The 7,500-nt window shown below is 41.4% G+C and overlaps 1 protein-coding gene across 2 annotated transcripts in view; it reads right to left on the bottom strand.

Moving 5' to 3' along the window:
* The window catches only part of LOC123516715 (glycerol kinase-like), a 49,959-nt gene extending 42,466 nt beyond the window's left edge, over positions 1-7,493 (bottom strand). The window contains exon 1 of one of the 2 annotated variants that reach the window (XM_045276317.1): positions 7,314-7,493. The gene's annotated coding sequence lies outside the window, so the exon portion shown is untranslated. Of the gene's footprint in view, positions 1-7,054 lie in introns of both variants that reach the window. The other variant, XM_045276316.1, reaches the window with a different exon arrangement.
* Between the last annotated feature and the right edge of the window lie 7 nt (positions 7,494-7,500).

The raw sequence follows: 7,500 nt of genomic DNA on the forward strand, positions 1-7,500 counted from the left end.
AAATCCTCTCACTTGTCCCATCTTGTATTATGATTATCATTTTAATTATGTACTATTACCAATATTTTTCATTATTGCATTAATATGATTAGTTATTATCATTATCATCATTATTACTATTACTTTCACAACAACAATTCCTTGATAAACCAAATCTATTGGAGAGGAAGGAAGATCAGTTTATCTAAAAGTTCAGGCTATCTTAAGTCAGACATCCACACTGAGGGCTTTGATTAGTGCAAGAGAAAAAACAAAAAACTGGTTTTAGAATAAGAAATTTCCAACAAGGAAAAGTTGGCTTGGCTTCACCTCATTACTTTGAAGGAGAGGAGGTGACATGATCCAGACTTAGCTATAAGATCTCTTCATAACTGATGTAGGTATTAAAGATAAGGGCACTGTCCCCGAGAAACCGTCCCGCACGCACACCTCAATTCCCGGCTACCCTTTCGCAGCTCCTCCACCCAGCTGATTTGACGTCACATAAAATGAGAAATATATGGTATATAATTTTGTTTTTGCGCAGGGGTTCCTTGAGACATGTCATGTATTGTAAGGGTTACGCAAAGATAAAAAAGTTGAGAAACGCTGCCTGATCTTGATCTTGATGTTACAGGTGACGCAGGAATTACTTCTGCGTCAGGCCTTTGTATCGGCAGCGCCTGTAAGGAAAATATGAAAAAACACAAACAACAAGGAGGACAATCATCATCTTTCACACCACTAGTTCCTGCATCTAGCACGCCACATTCTCTCCAGGAACTCTTTCACAGCCTCAATCATCCTTCCATTCGTCTCCCCACAGAGTCCCAGCAGCACCACCATCCATTCCCTTCCTGTCATCTCCACTCTGTCATGCCCCAGCTCCCTCAGCACCACTTGCATCATCTCATACCTGTCTCTGGCATACTTCACACACTCCAGCACCACATGCTCCACCGTCTCATCCTCCCCATGTCACACATCTGGCACACTTTGCTGCGGGACTCAGACCATCTATAATTCCTTGCATTCACATCCATGCACTGTGCCCTAGCTCGGAAGAAGATCCCCACCCAGGCTTCCATCATACCACTTTTCATACATTGGGGCCTCTTTCTCTCTATACCATTCCAAGGTACTCTTTTGCTCAATCCTATTCTTCCAGTCACTCAGTCCCACACCTTTCACTACTCTGTCTATCTCACTCCTCCACTTCCTTACACCCCATTCTCTACCATCTCCATTTCTAACTATCATACTCCAGTCCTTCTCTAAGTGCCTTCCTTCTACCTGCTGAAAAGCCCAACTAGCTATTAGGCCACTCTTCACCACCATCCTGACACACTTTTTCCCTCACTTGCTACTCCTGACATTCCACAGAAACACTTTTCTCACTATTCTAGCATCATTCATTCGCTCTAACCTAGCCTTATACCCTAGGGTTGCTTTTACATACCTTTCTCTAAAAGTGCCTTATTTGTTACCATATTCTCTCTCTCTCCTTATTCGTTTTCATATTCTCTCTCTCCTTATTCATTTTCATATTATCTCTCTCTCTCTCTCTCTCTGACCAATATATGTGACGTCCACTCAGCTGGGTGGAGGAGCTGTGAAGTGGGAGCTGGGAATCTCTCTCTCTCTCTCTCTCTTATTCGTTTTCATATTCTCTCTCTCTCTCTGACCAATATCGTTGCTTCATATATGTGACGTCCACTCAGCTGGGTGGAGGAGCTGTGAAGTGGGAGCTGGGAATCGAGGCGAGCGCGCGGGACGGTTTCTCGGGGACAGTGCCAAGATAAGCACTCACTACATCTTGCAACAAAAGTCTACCAACAAAATACTAAGAAACATGGCATAATGCAGGCTATACTCAGACAAAGAACTACAGGGGAGGGCTTCGTTTTTCTTTTAATTACTAGAATAGTCACCTAAGGGAAGCCATAATGAGTGTTAATAACTGTAAAAACTTTTTGCAAGTATAATGAGACAAAAAAAAAAGCCATCTTTAAAGTAATTACTCCTTTGCCGTTTAGCTATCACATCCCAAAAGGAAAGCAAGATATAGACGCCTTCATTAGTCATGAGTAAGCTATTGAAAGAATTTAGTAGTTTACCTATTACCTAGCATTCTCATATCTCTTCCATACATACTATAAAGCCATCAAAATACCAACACATCTGTCATCAATAGTGTTAATTCTAATGCAGTATAATCTAGTACTGCGATGCCCAAAGTTTTTTTTTTTTTTCTCATAGGTGCTGCGGTGGCGAGTGGACGTGTTGTGTGTGCGCTCCGTTTTTGGCTGTGGTTTTTATAGCTAGCGAGTGGTGTTTGTGCTTGGTGTCTGTGTGTGGTGCTTTTGAGTGTTAGTGAAGTGAAAGTGTGTACTGCAAGTGTTAGATTAGAGTGAAATAGTGGTTAGAATCAGTGTTTGTGAGTTAAAAGTATTTTGTAGAGCGAGGAGACTAGGCTTGTAACCGTCAAGTTGACCTTGAAAGAGGATTAGTTGACCTCACTTAGGCCCCCCCACCACCGCGGTTCCCCACCCGCCGTCACCAAGTATTTTTATTTGTTTGTGAGTTAACAGATTGTAAATTAGTATGGCGGTAGCTACTGAGGTATATCAGAGTGTGATTGAGTGCGTGAAAGAGAGTGTTGAGGTGGGATTGGGAGAGTTTGTTGTGTGTGAGATGTGTGGGCATGACAGGAAGGTCGTTGACTTTTCTGAGTGTATGGTGTGTAGGCTCAAGAGCGAGAATTTAGTTCTTTCTCTTGAGCACCGAGAATTGCGAGAGGAAATCAGAAAGCTAAGTGAGGGGAAAAGTGCGAACGAAGTTCTCATCTTTGAGTTGAAGGAGGAGGTTAAGAGGCTTGGGGAGGCAGTGGAAAAAATTAGGCAGGAGATCAGTGTTAGGCCGAAGGTTGGACCTTCTGAGGGCGACAGGGTGGCTTGGCCCTCTGTCGGGAAGAGCAGAGTGGGGAAGAGGGAGCAGGCGAGCCAGACTGGGAAAGATAGTAGTCAGGATGGGCAGAGATGGCAGGTTGCGAGGGAAGGAAAGCGGAGGCAGTTAGGGAGGATAGGACTAAACCTGTTGAGTGTGAAAATAGGTTCGGTTTGTTGGAGGGGAGGGAGAGTGAGTGAGTGGAGTGAATGAAGTGGTTGTGGTGAGTGAAAGGAGAAAGAAGGGGGTAGAGGAGAGGAGGAGGATGGTTGTGCCTAGCACACCTCAGGTGTGTGTGGTGGGTGACTCTCAGGTTAGGTATTTAGATAGCACTTTCTGTGGGAAAGACAGGGATAGGAGGACGAACGTGTGTATGCCTGGTGCAGGTGTGAAGGCAGTGAGTGAGGAGGTGCAGAAGAGGGTTGGGGGGATGGAGAGGGAGGGTGTAGTAGTTTTGCACGTAGGTGGGAACGATGTCAGAGCAGGTGGGTCGGAGGAGTTAGTGGCAAGATTTCGGGAAATGTTAGGCAAGATAAGGGAGAGTGGTAGGAGGTGTGTAGTGTCAGGAATCTTGCCTCGTGTGTATGTTAGCAGGGAATGGTTGTCTAGAGCCATTGGTGTGAATGATCGGGTAAAAGGGATGTGTAAGGATGTGGGTGTCAGCTTTGTGGATGTATGGGATAGGTTCTATGGGCGAAGGATTTGTATGCTAGGGATGGTGTGCATCTGAGTAGGAAGGGTGTGGATGTGCTGAGTGGATGTCTGGAGGGGAGTTGGGATGGAGTGTAGGGGTGAGGTAGCAAATGCATTCCAGAAGAAAGATGCTAGACATAAATTAGATAGGATAAACAGAGATAGTGAAAAGATTAGGAAAGATTTCCAGGTGCAAATAGGAGAGAATAAGATTAGGATTCCAAATAAGGAGACAGCATCTAGGAAGGTAGCAGGACTTAAATGTTTTTATGTAAATGCCAGGAGTCTTAGGAACAAGAAGGACGAGTTATCTAGTTATATAGTTGAGGAGGACTTAGATGTTGTATGTGTCACAGAGGCATGGGTAAATGAGGAAAAGTTTAGGAAAATAGGAAAGAATATGAAGTAGATGGATACATTATGTATTTACACCAGAGAATTGGTAGGATAGGTGGAGGAGTAGTTATTTATGTAAAAAATCCTTCATTTCCAGTCAGGTTAATGGTATTAAGGTAGATAACAGAGTAGAGTCCTTATGGCTGGATGTTAGAGTAAACAAAAGTAAGGTTATTAGAGTAGGAGCTTTTATAGACCACCTAACCAGTCAGCAGATGTAGACAACCTTATGGTAGATGAGATAAATAGGGGTGTACTAGTCAGACAATTATCTTAGGGATTTTAATCTTAAGTCAGTAAACTGGGAGAGGATGGTAGGAGATGCTAGTGAAAATAAGTTTATGGAAAGTTTTCAGGATAACTATTTAGTGCAGATGGTAGATAAACCTACTAGGGGGAGGAAGGTTTTAGACATAGTACTAACAAATATTGAGCATTGTTTAAAGGAAGTTGAGGTAGGAGAGACTTTAGCAAACAGTGACCATCATATAATTAGATTTATCATTAATTCCAGTAGGGATAATATAGTGAATAAGACTAGAGTCCCAAACTATCAGAAAGGCAATTATGGTAGGTTACGTCAGTTATTAGGAGAGGTAAACTGGGAAGATAGTTTTGGAAATAAAACTGCACAGGAGATGTGGGATATTTTTAAGGTTGTAGTAAAGGGTATAGTGATGCAGTGTATCCCTTACAAAGATATAAGGCAGAGAAACAGGAAGCCATTATGGTGGACTCATGAGATAGGTAGCCAGATCAGAGAGAAGAAGAGGGCATACAGAGAGTTGCAGAAAAGTGGGAAGATGTAGATTTGATTAGGTACAGACAGGTCAGAGATGATTTGAGTAAGGTTATAAAAAAGTAAAAGGCAGGCAGAGATAAAACTAGCTAGAGCTGGGAGTAAAGATCCCAAAAATTATATAGTTATTACAAGGTCAGTGATAAAAGAAATAAGGATAGGATTGGACCACTCAGAAAAGATGGTGTAGTAGTGGATCAAAATGAAGACATAGTAGAATTATTGAATGAACAATTTTCTTCAGTATTTACTAGGAAAGAATAGGAAATCCTGTTACAAACAGTGCGACGAGTAGTTTAAGAGCTTTAGAAAATATTGATATAAAACCGGGAATTATTAGGAAATTTATTCTTGAACTAGACGATAGGAAAGCTAGTGGTCCTGATGAGCTACATGCCAGAGTACTTAGGGAGGGTGTAGACAGTATTTCTGAAGCACTTAAGTTAATCTTTGAAAGATCACTTAGGTTTGCTGAGATACCTCAGGACTGGAAGTTAGCTAATGTTACTCCAATATTTAAAAAGGTAGGAAGGATGATGCGAATAATTATAGACCGATCAGTTTAACTAGTATAGTATGTAAGATACTAGAGAAAATCATTAAGGGTAGTATTTGGGAGCATTTAAATGAGAATAGATTAATTAGAGATACCCAACATGGCTTTAGATCAGGGAGGTCCTGTCTTACAAATTTGCTCGATATCTTAGAATATATTACCAAGGAGTTAGATGATGGAAATAGCATAGATGTTATATATCTAGATTTTAGCAAGGCGTTTGATAAGGTACCGCATAGGAGGCTAGTGTACAAATTGAGACTACATGGGATAGGGGTAGGTTAGTTGATTGGATTAGTGAATGGCTTTCTGATAGGAAACAGAGAGTAGTATTAAATGGGGCAATGTCTGAGTGGAAGGAAGTGGTTAGTGGGGTACCCCAAGGATCAGTGCTAGGACCTCTTCTTTTCTTGGTGTACATTAACGATTTAGATATAGGAATTAGTAGCAAAGTATCAAAGTTTGCAGATGATACTAAGATAGCATGTGCAGTACAGGGTGAAAAGGACAATTACAGAATACAACGAGACCTGGACAGGCTGATAGCATGGGCAGACAGGTGGCAGATGGAGTTTAATTCTAAAAGTGTCAGGTTATGCATTTAGGTAAAGACAACACAAACTTTAACTATGAGATGGAGGGATGTTGGCTAGAGGCAGTAGAGGAAGGAAAGGATTTAGGAGTAGTGATAGACAGGACTATGAAATTTTCAAAGCAATGTTTAGAAGCAAGAAATAGGGCAAATAGGATCCTGGGTTTTATAAATAGAAATGTTAGTTATAAAAGTAAGGAAGTGGTGCGTAGCTTATATAATTCCTATGTTAGGCCCCATTTAGAGTATTGCATACAGGCCTGGTCACCCCACTATAGGCAGGATATCAACATGTTAGAAGCAGTTCAGAGAAGAGCAACTAGGATGATACCAGCATTAAAGCGCCTGGAGTATAGAGATAGATTAAAGGAATTAAACATGTTTTCATTTGAGAGGAGATGTATAAGAGGGATATGATAGAGTTATTTAAAATGTTCTCAGATACAAACTACATAGATGTGAGATCTTTCTTTACCTTAGAGGAGGGAAATAGGACTAGAAATCATGGCAGGAAGATTAGAAAGCAAGGCTGCAGGTTAGATATAAGAAAATATTTCTTTAGTCATAGGGTGGTAGACTTCTGGAATGCATTGCCAGAGACGGTTGTAAATAGCACTAGTTTGACAATGTTTAAAAACAGATTAGATAAGCACTTAAATTTATTAGATTTATAATTATGTATAGCACTGCATGATAGTTTTTATAAGAAATTTACTATAGTTAAACAAGACATGATCCCCATGTATGGGGACCACAAATTGTAGAGGATTTCGCTGCAGGACTTAGCCCTGTTAATGGGCCAAATATTTAGAATTAGTATATAATGTATTGTGTACTTGTAAGTGTATCTTTGGGTACTGATGACGAGGTCGCTGTGCGACTGATACAGGATAACCTAGATGGGCCCTGGTGGCCCTTTGTTATCCTATTATTTATGTTATGTTATGTTATGTTACATTTTTTTATGGGTGGGGTGATAGAACATGCCTTTTAAATAACGGCAATAATATGCCAAGAAATAAGAAATCGGTGGAGCGTACAGTACTGGAGTTTCGTGTAGTGTTGTCTCTCCTTTCACAAATGGTTTACATACCTAAACAACAGCATAGCAGGGACTTCTCAGGTCTACAGCTAGTATACCATCGGTGTTCATCCCGGTTCCCTCGTCCGAATCGGTCATATGTAGGTAGTCATCATCACTTTATATTATATTGTACAAGTCTCGAGCTACTCAATTACTATGCTCCAAACATTGTGCCACATGTCACGGACGTCCTATCAAAAGCTATGTGGTAATGTTGTTCGGTAAAACAAAAACACACATCAACGACTATTGCACACTGAATCCATACCTCCCTCATCCAACACAGCCAGTCGATGCACCGACGCCTGGAGGGCCGTCCCGCTCCCAGCACTGTCTGTAGCCTGTCGCCGAGTGCCAGGCTTGTCTTGAATGTAGGAAGACTACTAACAAGGTTACTGCGAAGGTTACTGCCAAGGAAGCTAGAACTTCCTTGTGACCTCACTAAAAGATTTCGT

Source organism: Portunus trituberculatus, chromosome 41 (genome assembly GCF_017591435.1).
Source record: "Portunus trituberculatus isolate SZX2019 chromosome 41, ASM1759143v1, whole genome shotgun sequence".
Taxonomy (NCBI): domain Eukaryota; kingdom Metazoa; phylum Arthropoda; class Malacostraca; order Decapoda; family Portunidae; genus Portunus; species Portunus trituberculatus.